Consider the following 14,860-nt stretch of genomic DNA (forward strand, 5'->3'; position numbering starts at 1 on the left):
TCTCCTGGTTGTTACCACGATACCCTTCCCAGCACGGTACTCTCTTCCTCTCTTGTATATTTCAATAACAGCAATAACAGCAACCCTCAATTCTGAAGTGAGTCTTCATAACCTCCAATACTTGGTGGAAGGGATTGAACCCCAGCGAAATGGATAGATTGGGTGTTTCAGTCTGCAGCTTACGGCCACTGTGGGTTTTATTTTTAATATAAGTTATTGTTTACATAATGATCTCCCCTAACAAAACAGGGAAGGTCAAGGTGTTGGGACTGTCCATGGTACAAAACTTGGATAGGCAGAGAACTTAGGGGTGGAGTATATGAGGGACACGGTAGTGTCCGCTCTACATCCACAGTCACGCGGCTTGTAAGTGGTGAGACCAGGATTTGAACTGGTACCTATCTGAGTCAAAAGCGTGTGCTCTTTCCAGGAAGCGGGATAGTGCACGGGAAGGACCAGCAGAGCACCGGACTCCCGGTAACAGCTCAATTAACTGTAGCTGCTGTTATCATATGTACACTGTGCTATTAAAAAGGTCTCTCCCTAGTCACTGGGTCTAATAGCTAAGATCCACGTGATTCACAAGTGCAGGCTAGGAGGATTCCAGAGGGGTCCCAAGCCATGAACCCTGCCCGCATCGTTCACACAAAAGCCTGGAGGTCCTGCTCCATTTCTCGGAACGGAATCTGCTGGGGACGGGGAGCTGAATCAGACTTCATTAATTCTGCAGAATAAACCATGGCGTGTTGGCCAGCGCACTCCGAGCATTATAATAAATCACCGAAATTAAATCACTGAGAGCGCACCTGTCTGAGCAGAGGCGCGGCCTGCACTCCGGCGCCAGGAGCAGAAGGTCACGGCGGCAGTGGCTTCCCCGTGGCTTCACGGCTTCCTGAGCCTTCCAGTGACCAGTGGGCCCAGCTGCACGGCGCTCCTGCTGGATCATTAGCAGAGTCTCATTAACAGAGTCACGAACATTAGCCCATCAGTTCCGAAGGGGCCCTGGGGCTGTGTGTGCATTTTGCTCAGATTATGTAAAGACTAAGCCACCCTCCGAGGAGCTGAGAAGTTTGAGAGGCAATGGTTTGTTTTTCAAGCCACCGCTTCTTCAAAAAGCCTGACTGGGCCTTAGAGACCCAGAAAGGATTAGTAACATGTCCAAGGTCACACAAGTCATTGACAGCAGATCTGGGACCAGAATTCGGGACTCCTGATCCTCAGTCTAGTGCTCTTTCCACTCCAGTGCCTCTGCCTAAGGGCTTTCGGTAGATTGGAATGCATTCAAAAATATTTACTCCCTCCTGGGACAAGTACACTGTTTTCCTTGGTCTTAGTCACATGACTGCCCTGGGCCATGGCATAAAGCAGGGGTTGGAATGGGCTTGCACCGTTGGGCATGCTCTGCCCTCAGCACGAGAAGACTATATGCTGACAATTTCCTGGGTCCAAGGATGATGGGAGACCCATCCCAGCCAGCAGCTTAGAGGCACCCAGTCCTGCCCAGCCTGAATCAGCTGGTCCTCAGCTGATGCACAGACAAAAGGACTAAAATAGGTGCCTATCTCTGGATCAGCAACAGTAGTTGGCTGATCCAAGGCTCACCCTGCAAACATATGTACAATATCAGTGACGCCGAATAATGCATTAGAAAAATTCTGGGATTTGATGGACTTCATTTGAGTCTTAGTTTAAGCATTTCGTTACTTTGGGGGCTCAGGAAAATGATTAATATTCTCTGACACATGATTTCTTGAACTCTGAAATAAAAGTAATAACATTTACTTATAGGGCGATACTATGGACTGAATTGACCCTCGCCCCCCAAAAAAGTCACTGAAGCCCTACGCCTCCCCCCCCCCCCCCGCCCCCAGTATGCCTGTATTTGGAGATGGAGCCTAGAAGGAGGAAATTGATGTTAAACAAGGTCATAAGGTTGGGGTCCTGATCAGATAGGATTAGTGTTCTGACAAGAGACACCAAAGTATCTCTCTCTCCCCTCTCTCTCCTCTCCCCTCCGGCCCCCAAGCTACCCTGTGAGGATAGCATGAGAAGGTGACTGCCTACATTTGCTGATCTTGGACTTCACAGCCTCCAGAACTGAGAAATACATTTCTATTGTTTCAGCCACCCTGTCTATGGTGTCTGGAGACAGCAGCCTGAGCAGACTAATACAGAGAAATTCAGAATGTTATATTAATTGCCTAGCACACAATGGGGCTGAGATTGCAAACCTCTAGCCGGAGAGTTGGGGAAAAGTAGGTCATTACTACTCTGAAAATAAGTCATGTTAGAAATGCATTTTCCTCTAATATGGTCCTAAAACCTTGGTTTTTAGCTGGGCACCAGACCCCCAGAAGAAAAACTACACCTCCCAGATTTCTTTGCAGCTAATTCGGTTTGGCTATGTGACAAAGGTATGCCCAAGAAGATGGAAGGGCCATATACAACCTGTGGGACACAGCCTTAAAAACGGAGAGGACAGCCTTCGCCCACTTCCTCATTCTTACTGGCTGGAATGTGGACATGATGGGTGGGGCTCAAGCAACCACTTTGGAATAGGAACCCACACGCCATGTACAGCAGAAAGCAGGCAGGCGGGCCTAGGTTCTGACATCATGGTACCAGACCTGGACCACCTGCTTATGGACTTCCACAATGTAACAGAAAAATAAACTGCTAACGGGAGCGAGCCACTGACTGAGGGCAGCCCTGCTCAGCACCACTTGGGAGCTTATTAAAAATTCGAATTCAGCCGAAACCGGTTTGGCTCAGTGGATAGAGCGTCGGCCTGCGGACTGAAAGGTCCCGGGTTCGATTCCGGTCAAGGGCATGTACCTTGGTTGCGGGCACATCCCCAGTGGGAGGTGTGCAGGAGGCAGCTGATCGATGTTTCTCTCTCATCGATGTTTCTAGCTCTCTATCTCTCTCCCTTCCTCTCTGTGAAATATCAATAAAATATATTAAAAAAAAAAATTCGAATTCAGTCCCCACTACAGGTCTCCTGAACCGGAATCTCTGGGACCAAGGAATCTGTGTTCCCACAAGCGGCCCAAGGGATTCTTAGCTTGCTAAACCGGGAGAGGTGTTGATGCGAAGATTCCCACCACACCCACCTAGCCCGATGACTGACAGAATGCTCCGAAATAGCAGGTTCTGTCCAGGACTTGGCAGATGATATAAAGCCAGGAAGGATGGCAAAGCCAATAACTGACAATGTCAAGATTTAAAATGATTCTGACAGAGTGGAACAGTGGACCAAAGCCAAGCAGATGGATGTAATGGGGATGTATAAAAAGCAAATCAAAATGTTCTTTTTTTATTGAAGGAAATATAAAATGTTCCACTCTTTGCCTTTCTTAAATTAAAAAGAAGAAATGTAAAATTACATATTTCAAAATACAGCAAATAAAGCTATAAATCAATGACAGTGGTGGCCAGTGAGAGGGACGAAGGAAAGAGAGAGGATCAGGAAAGGGGATGAAAGCAAGACCCAAAGTAACAAAGAGAGAGAGAGAGTCCAGGATGGAACAGGAGAATGGAGGCCCCAGCTCAGGATCCATCTGTAGATACTAAGATGACCTCGGCCCCTGGAGGTCATCAGGATAAGGAGTCAGATTATACTGAAACCTACTCTGAGCCAGGCACTGTGTTATATGTGTTATGCGAACGTTTCTCAGATGCAAAGACTGAAGTACAGAGAGGCTGAGTAAGTTACCCAAGGCCACACAGGCAACCCCGGCGGAAGCAGGATATGAACCTGGGTGGCTAGAGTTCAGGGCTGTGATCCTCAGCCACCCTGGTGCATTCTACCCTGAGGTGCTGTCCCACTCTGGTGACAGATCAGCTTCTACCGATGGGAGGCCTGGCATAAAAATAAGGAAATCCATTGCCTCCTATTACTCTAAGTGCAGACGTAGGGTGGGTCTAGGACTCAGGGGTGGGCAAACTTTTTGACTCGAGGGCCACAATGGGTTCTTAAACTGGACCGGAGGGCCGGAACAAAAGCATGGATGGAGTGTTTGTGTGAACTAATATAAATTCAAAGTAAAGGAGCGGAGGGGAGAGCAAGAGAACCCTCCGCTCTTTCGGCTCCGCGGGCCGGATAGAATAGCCGAACGGGCCGGATCCGGCCCGCGGGCCGTAGTTTGCCCACGGCTGGGGTGTAGCAGGCTTATCAGCTTAAAGGCATCATCACAAGTTCGTTCCATTCCCGGCTGCTATGTCCTCAGCATCCGGCTTCATCCGAAGGCTGGCTCTGCTCCTAGTTCCACTGTGCTTCTTCCCCACGGCCAGGAAGGGAGAGAAGTCTTCGCCCCCCACACGAAATACCCGGGAATACAGTCTTTAACTCAGTGTCACTGTGCCAATCTGGGCACATGACAACTCCTAGGCCATAGGGTCCGTCCTCGGGAATGCTGTGCGTTACCTGTGAGAGGCGAGGCAGGGTCTGGCATCAGCAGACCAGGGCTTTGTGGTCCCAGGACAAACAGTTGTGACTCTCTCCCTTTTTTCTCCTGAAGCAAATCAAGTCCCCTCATTTGTTTGAGTCCTAGCGAAATAATAAATACTGAGAAAAATCATAAAAGACTTCTTAGAATACTTTGGGGATAAAAACACAAACCCCTCTTTCCTACTCTGCAGCAGCCTTCCTGACCGGCCGAGGCACCCCAGGGGAAGGTACCCTGAGGCAGCGACCCTCAGGCTTCCCTTGACAGGTACAGTCGTCTTCTGTCAGGGGAGGCCAGCGTGCGCTGGTGGGAGCAGGCGCGGGAGGAGGAGGCGGGCCCAGCATTTGTGGCACGTCTAGGTGCCTGGAATGATGTGTCCCACTTTATTACTTACCTATGTTAATCATTATGGGGAGATAATCATATTAGCCCCATTTTACAGATAGCAGAACCAAGGCCCAGCATTGCTGTGCGATTGGCTCAGGGTCATTCAGCTTGTCAAGGGGCAGAGGTGGGTTCAAACTCAAGTCCAGGCATCCTCAAACTACGGCCCGCGGGCCACATGCGGCCCGCCGAGGACATTTATCTGGCCCGCTGGGTGCCGCTGCCTGTCCTGCTTAGCAGCCGACTCATCCCGGGCCCGCAGTGCGCATAGGAATTTGTTCATAGTTTTTTTTAAAAAACTATAGTCCGGCCCTCCAACCGTCTTGAGGGACAGTGAACTGGCCCCTGTTTAAAAAGTGTGAGGACCCCTGATCAAGTCTATGTAATGCTACCCTAGTTCTTTCCCCCGAACCACACCCACCCGATCCAGGATCATTATCATCATCGAACCTTTTGACCGAGATTTCCTGGCTACTTCTTATCTGCTCTCTGGCCCATGTTGGTTGAGAGAACTACTTACTCTCAGCTTCTAACAGACTTTATGGAAATGTCTAAGTATTGAACACTTACTATGTGCCAACAACGGTACACACACAATCTGCTTATCCTGCCAATAACCCTGTGATGTGGTTTATTATGCAGAATTCCTTGGTTGCTAGTGACAGAATCCCACATAAACCACGTGCCAATGGCCACCTCCATGATTCCTTTCTGGTTAGGACCCTGTCTAGACTTAAACGCAAGTATTTTGAATTTATCTGGCTTCCACACTAGGAATCTTTTTCCCTGGAGCCATTTAGTCCAATTTAAAAGATGTAACTGGTGCCACCTTAATCAATCCAGAGGTTTTTAAAAGAGGAATCACACCTTCTGTTGGTCCTCGTCACAAGGCTGAATGTTAACCAGCCTTTGTCAAATCAGAATCAGTTACAGCCTCTAGCCCTGTGAGTCCTCAATTTTCTGGACATTTCTACCATCTCTCCAAAATGGACAAATTTTTGCTAAACTCAATTTTCTCTCGTAGTGCTTCCTTACGTATAGACCGTAGCACCATGGGAATGTAACATATTGTTCATAACCTCTTTGCCTAAAATCACAAGCTCATTCAGTTCATATCTGCTTTCCCAGTGGCCACAGGCGACAGTTTTACCAAATGCATCACAACTCGATAACACGGGCTGCCTTTATCTATCCTTTAATAACATATTTTTTGCTTCCTACTCCCAACCCGAGCTAATGCCCCACAATTTAGGTTTTCTGTTATGCCAACACCTCAATTATAGATCCTAACTGTTGTATCATCAGCCTAGCCTAATTAATGCTGGGGTAACAACAAACAGACCCCACCTCTTTACAAAAGGAAAGACTTATTCCCTGCTTGTGTCCATGGCCTTTGCAGACGGGCTGGGATTTGCTTCTCGTTCCCTTTATTCTAGGACCCGGATTGAAATCCTAGCCACTATCTGAGACATGCCAGCTGGTGGCAAAAGGAAAAGAAAAACTCAGCACATGTGCCTCTGCTTAGAAATGGCACATGTACTCCTGGTCACAGGCCATTGACCAAGCAAGTCATATGGCCAAGCCCGGCGTCAATACCCTTCTCTCACCGGGACGGGCAGCTCAGAGACCCACATGAAGACAGCAGATATTTGTGAGCAAACGAAACCATCTGTGCAGCCGTGTGCTGGCAAATGAATACAAGCCCTGATTTGTAGCACTTGCCAATTTCCATGGTGTAAACCAGGGGTGGGCAAACTTTTTGACTCGAGGGCCACAATGGGTTCTTAAACTGGACCGGAGGGCCGGAACAAAAGCATGGAGTGTTTGTGTGAACTAATATAAATTCAAAGTAAAGGAGCGGAGGGGAGAGCAAGAGAACCCTCCGCTCTTTCAGCTCCGTGGGCTGGATAGAACAGCCGAACGGGCCGGATCCGGCCCGCGGGCTGTAGTTTGCCCACGGCTGGTGTAAACACTCCCACAACAGCCAATTTCAAGCTACCAATGAGATGTCACGGAATGCAGAGTCAGGAAGCGGTGTGTGTGGTCAGCTCTTGTAAGCCGGTGTGAGCAGGCTACAGCATAGCACTGAGCCCACCCCGTTTTCACTCAATCAGTTACTACACATAAATCGAGCGATACCTGCCCTACAGTACGAATAGGAAGTTTTGCCGTGGACTGGAGTGAGAGAGGCAAGGCAGGAGAACACCGTTAGGTCTGACTCAGCATCAACCTGCCTTAAGGCTACACTAGGATTTGCAGTCGGGGTGAGGAGGACGTAGACAACCCAAAATTAAGTCTTCACATTACTTGCTATTCCTGTATTCATTGGCAAATTCCAGCGGAGAGTATGAACGTGAGATTAAAATAAAGATCATCGTTACCTCTATAAATAAGATTCAGTCCCAGGTCCCTCCTTTGCAGAAATTCTTATTAAGGACTTGGCTCCCCTCCCAGAAAAATTAGGTAGAGATCATTTAAAAGCCTTTAATTCCAAATTATTCCTGATGGGAGTTATTTGTGAGTATACCTATTTTTTCATGTTTACCGTATTAACTTTTTTTTTTGTTAGTAAAAATGTGCTTAAAATACCCATGATCTTGGAATTAGCTCTTCCATACACAAGCTGCCTTTTTTCAAAGAGCACTCTTTGCGCACAGTGACATCACCACGTAGTGACATTGAGCAGGTCGCTTACATGCCCTGAATTTGCTTTCTCATCTTCGAGATAATTCCTTATTCCTTGCTGCTCCTTCTAACCTTGCAAGGCCGTTATGAGGCTTGAACACTGGCATACGCAGAGCACCTAGGAGAGCAGCTTGCACACGGTGGTTACTCAATAAATAGTCCTTCCTGTGCTCATTGCCAAGGAAACTGATAAAGGACTCCCGTGATTATTGCCGAGGCTTGGAGCTGGAGGGTCGTCCCTATCTAACGTAGTGCCGGCTTTGTCCATAGCCTCGGAGCATTTGGCAGGAGCCATGTGGTGGCTGACTGTAAGGACAGCTGACAGGAGTGACTTCTGCAGCTCTCCTAGACGCGTGGATTTTATCACAAGTTAGCCAACCTCACCTCTCTGGCTGTTACTGCATTGTGTCCCTTGGCCTCTAGCTTGGTTCAAATTGTCAGCCCAACAGAAAGACGGGATGGTAGGCCCCAGGGCACGCTCTTGGCCTGCAGGGGTGATGGTTGGCCCTCAGCTCCTCCAGGATGACTGTATGGAATTCCAAGCCCCGTCCTGGGGAGAACGGAAAGCTCACTTAGCCATGCTGTAGTCCTTTGTGCTGATTCTCACGTAAAATATCAACAGGAAATTCCATCTCTACAGTCATTCTGGAGGAGCTGAGGGCCATTTGGACACAGATGCCTGGCCTAGAGCTGCATGCCACATAAGGTCACAGGACAGACATCACAGAGAGAGCGTGACGACTGAGAAAAAACAGCCTACCACCTTCCTGGGGACCACTCCCCCCTCCCCCAGGTCCTGAAATGGTCAAGGGTACTATTTCAGTCTTAGAGTGCTTTGACTTAAAGCATAATGGTGAGGAAGATGCTGATATTGATCATGATAAGAGCAAGAATAAAGAAAGTGGCCTGAGGCTCTGCCCCCAGCTGTTCTGTAACGGGCATGTAGGTTTGTATGTGTGTGTATGGCTCAGTGATCTGTATGTGTGTGTATTAGTTCCTCCTGGTGGCTTTTTTTTAAAACTAATTATCGGCTTCTGGAACTGCTTGCCAGTGATTTACTATCTATATATATAAAGAGGTAATACGCAAATTGTCCAGGACGCCATAACATCACGATTGCTCGAGAGGAGGCTGCGCGCACAGGTGGGTGGGAGGGGACTGCAGGCGCGGTGAGGCCAGCCACGGATGACGCAGGCCTACAGAGAACAGGGCCTGCCAGCTGCTGCGGGCCCAGAGAACAGGGCCTACCAGCTGTGGCGCACCGGCAGTCCCAACTCTGCATGTGAGCTGCAGAGGAAACACCTTTTCTGACCGCTCATTGGCTAAGCTCCCCTTACGCCACTCGCAGTGTTCTTGGTAACTTGGGTAATAAGAATCCAAGAAGGTGATCTAGGACTTTTCCTCATTCCTGGAGGGGCTAAGAAATGTCACATCCTGCCCTAGCCGGTTTGCCTCAGTGGATAGATCCTTGGCCTGCCGGCTGCAGGGTCCGGGTTCGATTCTGGTCAAGGGCATGTACCTAGGTTTCAGGCTCCTCCCTGGCCGGGGCCCAGGTCAGGGCTCATGCAGGAGGCAACCAATCGAAGTGTCCCTCTCACATTGATGTTTCTCTCTGTCTTTCCCTCTCTCTTCTACACTCTCTAAAAACCAATGGAAAAATATCCGCAGGTGAGGACAAAAAGAAAGAAATGTCATATCCTATGAAAGAGACATCTTGAAAATGTCTAAAGAAAGTTGTCATTTTTTTGTGGTGAAGGGACTGGAGTCCATGTTGATGAAAACACGTTGGTGGCTGCGGCAGCCGGCAGTGGCAGCAGCAGCGGGGTGATGGGGGCGGTGCCTTGCCCTGATCAGCCTGGTCACCTCCTGCAGAGGGAGGCCAGACTGCTCTCCGTGTGGGGAGCGGGCCTAAGCTGTCAGTAGGACATCCCCTGAGGGCTCCCGGATTGGAGAGGGTGCAGGTCAGGCTAAGGGATCCCCCCGCCCCCCCCCCCCCCCCCCCCCGTGCACAAATTTTGTGCTCCGGGCCTCTAGTGTATATATAAAGGCCATTGAAGACTTGGAATAAAACTACTTGATTGGGGGCTCCAAAATTAAGAATTTAACCCTACTTTATGTATGAGCAGCTCCACAAATATGGGGGTATCAATATGGACATATTATTTACTTTTCTAGTTAATCCATTGAAGAAAGCTTGCTTCTACAACAAATAACCTCCCAAATTTTCATTTATTTCTTGCTCAGATAACAGTCCAAGTCAAATGTGTCTACATGGAAGTCAGCTTTCTTCCCCAGAGTGACCCGGGGCTACAGGCTGATTACAAGTTGCTTTTCCCCAGCACTCCTGGAAACCCTTAAGCAGCCAACCTAACTTTCTGGCACCTCTTCTGAAAAAGCAAGGAGGGAAAAGAAACAGCGGGATATGGGGGGCGGGGCGGGGGAAGGTCGATAAAAGCTTCTTTCACTGGGACATCCTGGTATATTGCATTGTCTGCAATGGATGAGCCAGCTGTCATATCCAAGTTTTAGTGGATAAGTGTCTATCAAAGAAGATCTGGAGAACGGCATGAATAAGCTGAAAAAAGCGTAAGTTTTATTGTTTAAGAAATCAGGTAATCGTTTTTGTAAAATTTGTAATTAGTGGGGGTTTTTTGTTTGTTTTTTAATATATTTTTATTGATTTCAGAGAGGAAGGGAGAGGGAGAGACAGAAACATCAATCATGAGCCCTAGTGGGTTTGGCTCAGTGAATAGAGCATCAGCCTACAGACTGAAGGGTGCCAGGTTCGATTCCAGTCAAGGGCACATGCTCAGATTGCAGGAGGGGGAGGGAAGGGGGCGTGCAGGAGGCAGCCAAAAGACGATTCTCTCATCATTGATGTTTCTCTCTCTCTCCCTCTCTCTTCCTCTCTGAAATTAAAATAAAAAAAATTTTTAAAGAAACATCAATGATGAGAGAGCATCATTGATCAGCTGCCTCCTGCACATCCCCCACCGAGGACTAAGCCCACAACCCAGGCATGTGTCCTGACACGGAATCGAATCGTGACCTCCTGGTTCATAGATCAATGCTCAACCACTGAGCCATGCCGGCCAGGCTGTAATTAGTGTTTAGTACATTTGTTGAAACCAGCTTTTAGGATCATGCCTGGAACTTAGATGCTCCATTGTTGTTTATTAGAATAAACACATGAATGGTAGTGATATCAGTTTAATAAGCACTTTGAAATATGAACTTAGGTGAACTTGTAATCAAATCAGACTTGGCCAAATCTTTAGATAAAACTTTATACAATAATGTCCATTGGAGTTTTTTAGATGATAACTGGCATTCAATAAATATTGATTTGTATTATCAGAGGTGTAATCAGGATCATTTAAATTGCCAAGGTAGACAGAGACGGCCTGGTACGTGTCACTCAGCATTGCTACATGTTTATGCAGGTTGGGTACTATACAGCCCCAGAGAGACGCCCATGTAAATAGCGCCCCCTGGGGTTGTGCAGTGCACAGCCTGCAGACAGCTTGCTAATTCCAATGCATCGCTTTTCACAGGCTATGAAGGTAGAACAGGCGATTCCCCTGTTTCATCCCAGGACTGAGTGAGCGGGTCTGGTTAACTGTGTGTGTAGGCTCTCTTCCTCGCTTCTTCCTCATTCACCGCCGCCCCCTACAAGCGGATGCTCTGGTGAAAGACGTTGCCCTTCCCAAATAGAGTGCCCTCCAGTCAAGGGGGTGCTTGTAACTCTGCCTGAGCTCTGACTCAAACTCCAAGGGCCTCCTGTGATCCTGGGGCAGAGTCCCTCGAGACAAGAACTGAATTTCCTCCGCTTTTTCTAATGAGGCTCTTTCGCAAACATACCTGGCTCTCTTCTGACCCCACTTTTTAATGTTTGCCTTTTAAACGCCAAGATTCACCTTAGCTCAGCTGACAATGTCATGAATTCAAATATGTTTCCCTTTACTAGCCTCCAAAAAGGCGTCAGCTGGGTCCTTCATGTTCCAAAGGCCTATTTTAAACATCCTAGCTTTACAGGCCCCACCTTTGTGTTCTAAAATTAAGGAATCATCATTTCAGTTATGGAAAAATAATTACAAAAAGAAAAGGAAAACACGGCACTCACTTAGCCTGACGTGTGCATACCCACTGCATGTAATGCAGGCCTTTTCTTCCTGTTGAAGCAACAGGAGCCCTGATATTTCTGATACAAAGTAGAAGACTATGGTCTTGACAAAACAGGGGTGGACACTAACAAATGCTGAGTCACCAGCAGGAGCAAAATACCTTCCATAATAGTCTATTTCCAAATTAGGTGAACTTGTAATCAAACCCGACTCAGCCAACAACTAAAAGTGTGACCTCGGCCCAGTCCGGTTCCCACCTTAAGCTTTAGTTTCCTTATCTGAACCAATGCCAACAGTACAGGGTTGATAGGGGATTGATTAACTGGGCTAATGAATGAAATGTATTAAGTTCCCGATATGTGGTAGGTCCTTCATACCTCATCGCTACCCTTTCATTCATTCGTTGTTATTTCAAGTACCTACCCATTACCGGCATAATACCAGGGTATCGCTTTATGAGAATCAAAGAAATGTAATAGCTTTATTCCTTCACGGAGCTTATAATACATTCATTCATCGAATAAACAAGTACTGAGTGTCCACCTTGTGCCAGACAACCTGGTAGGTGTTAGAGTTACAAACATGAATAAAATAAGCCAAGGGCCCAGCCTTCCAGTAGCTCACATTCCAGTGGAGAAGATAAGACATGTAAACACATGCTTCCACTTCAGAGTAAGCAAGCATTGCTTGATCTTCTCCAAAGACTTCCCTTTACATAATTTCCCCCTGTTCTGGGAGCAACATCAGCTACGTCTGCCGATGATCTCATCCCTAACGTCTGAAAAATCTCTCATTCTAGGTCCCCGACAGCCGTGAAGAAATGACTACCCCTTCTTCCCTGGACCGCTTACTTCTTGTTCTGCTCAGGACCCTGTGCTACTGCCAATGCCCTCTTGCATAGCATGAGTGTGACCATGTAATTTCAGGTGCATTTTAGAGTAGTCCCAAGATTTATGGAGAACTCGTCACTTGCCAGAAAATCTCAAGTTCAGAGATATAAACAAGGTAAAGTCTACTCCTAACAACTCTATGAAATAGGCAGGGTGCCCATTCAGCCAATTCAGTGGCTGGTTGTTCAGTAAGTGTTGCCGTTCTGAGGAAGGTGCTGGAAATGCAAAGTGGAAGTAGCATGATTCCTGCCATTAAAGAGTTTTACCATCTGATGGAGAAGGCAAATAAATCAAGCCGTAACAGAATGGGTAATAAGTGCTGTGTTAGACCATAAGATGCTGGAATCGGGGCAGCTAACCTATACACGGATGTTCAGAGCAGCTTTCTGTAGGTGACATGTGCGTAAATCACAGAGCACTAAGTCTTCGAGGAACAGTGTCCCAAGCAAGTGTCCCAAGCAAGGTGTACCGGTTAATAATGCAGATTTTTTTCAATAGATGGAGTTACACATATGTCGATATACACTGAGTGGCCAGATTATTATGATCTCTGAATGCATAATAATTTGGCCACTCAGTGTATATCCTATATAATAAAAGGCTAATATGCAAATTGTCCCCTTGACCAGGAGTTCGACCAGCAGGCAGGCCGGCCAACCACCCATGTCCCCTCCCCCTGGCCAGGCTGGCCGGACCCCACCCATGCACGAATTCATGCACCGGGCCTTTAATATATATATATATATATTGAGTGGCCAGATTATTATGTGTTCAGAGATCATAATAATCTGGCCAATCAGTGTATATGCGATTTGATATGTATGCTATTTTGTTGTATTGACAGCAAGCTTCTAAACATCATATGTCAAATTTTCTGAAGGTGTTAACATCATAGATATTTTTACACTTAAAAATGTTGAATTTCAGCCGAAACCAGTTTGGCTCAGTGGATAGAGCGTCAGCCTGTGGACTGAAGGGTCCCAGGTTCCATTCTGGTCAAGGGCATATACCTTGGTTGCAGGCACATCCCCAGTAGTGGGTGTGCAGGAGGCGGCTGATCGATGTTTCTCTCTCATTGATGTTTCTAACTCTCTATCCCTCTTCCTTCCTCTCTGTAAAAAATCAATGAAATATATTTTTAAAAAAATGTCGAATTTTGTGCCAAAAAAAAGAGCATTTGCGGGAAGTTTTAATTCATTTACTTTATTTTGAAGAAAAGTGCTGCTGAAAGTTATCATATACTTCGGGAATCTTATGGTGAACATGCTTCATCTCAAGATACTTGTGAACGCTGGTTTAAACGCTTTAAAGGGGATGATTTTGATGTGAAAGACAAAGAACGTCCAGGTCAACTGAAAAAGTTTGAAGACCAACAATTACAAGCATTATTGGATGAAGATGGGTGTCAAACTCAAAAACAACTTGCAGAAAGATTGAACGTTGCTCAGCAAACAATTTCCGATCATTTACAAGCAATGGGAAAGATTTTAAAGGAAAGATAATGAGTGCCACATCAACTGAACAAAAGACAAATGGAAAACCGAAAAACCATCAGTAAAATGTTGCTTCAACTGCACAAAAAGAAAGCCTTTTTTTTGCACCGAATTGTGACTGACAATGAAAAGTGGATTTATTTGAGAATACCAAACACACAAAATCATGGGGTGATCCAGGTCAACCATCAAAAACAACTGCAAGGCCAAATCGCTTCGGAAAGAAGACAATGCTCTGCATTTGGTGGGATCAGGAAGGTGTGGTGTATTATGTGCTCCTAAAACCAGGTGAAACCGTTAATACTGATCGCTACCAACAACAAATAATCAATTTGAACCACGCTTTGATCGTAAAATGACCAGAATGGGCCAGAAGACACAGCAAAGTAATTTTGCTTCATGATAACACACCAACACACACTTCAAAACCAGTTAAAGACATGTTAAAAGATCTTGCCTGGGAAGTTATTAACCCACCCCCCATATTCACCAGACCTTGCTCCTTCAGATGACCACTTGTTCCAATTGATGGCACACGCACTTTCTGAGCAGCACTTCAAAACGTACAAGAAGTGGAAATTTGGGTCTCTGTTTTGCCTCAAAACCAGAAAAGTTCTATTGGGACGGTATCCACAAATTACCTGAAAGATGGGAGAAATGTGTAGCTAGCGATGGACATTCCTTTGAATAAAGCCCTTTTGATGTTTCTCTTGAATTTATCGTGTTTTCTTTGATTATAAAATCCGCATTATTAACCGGTACACCTAGTACAAGTGCACAGGAAAAGGGACTATTTCACTCCAGCTGAGTAGATCCAGCGAGCCTTTTTGGAAGAG

The sequence above is a fragment of the Plecotus auritus genome (assembly GCF_963455305.1).
Source record: "Plecotus auritus genome assembly, chromosome: 11".
NCBI lineage: Eukaryota > Metazoa > Chordata > Mammalia > Chiroptera > Vespertilionidae > Plecotus > Plecotus auritus.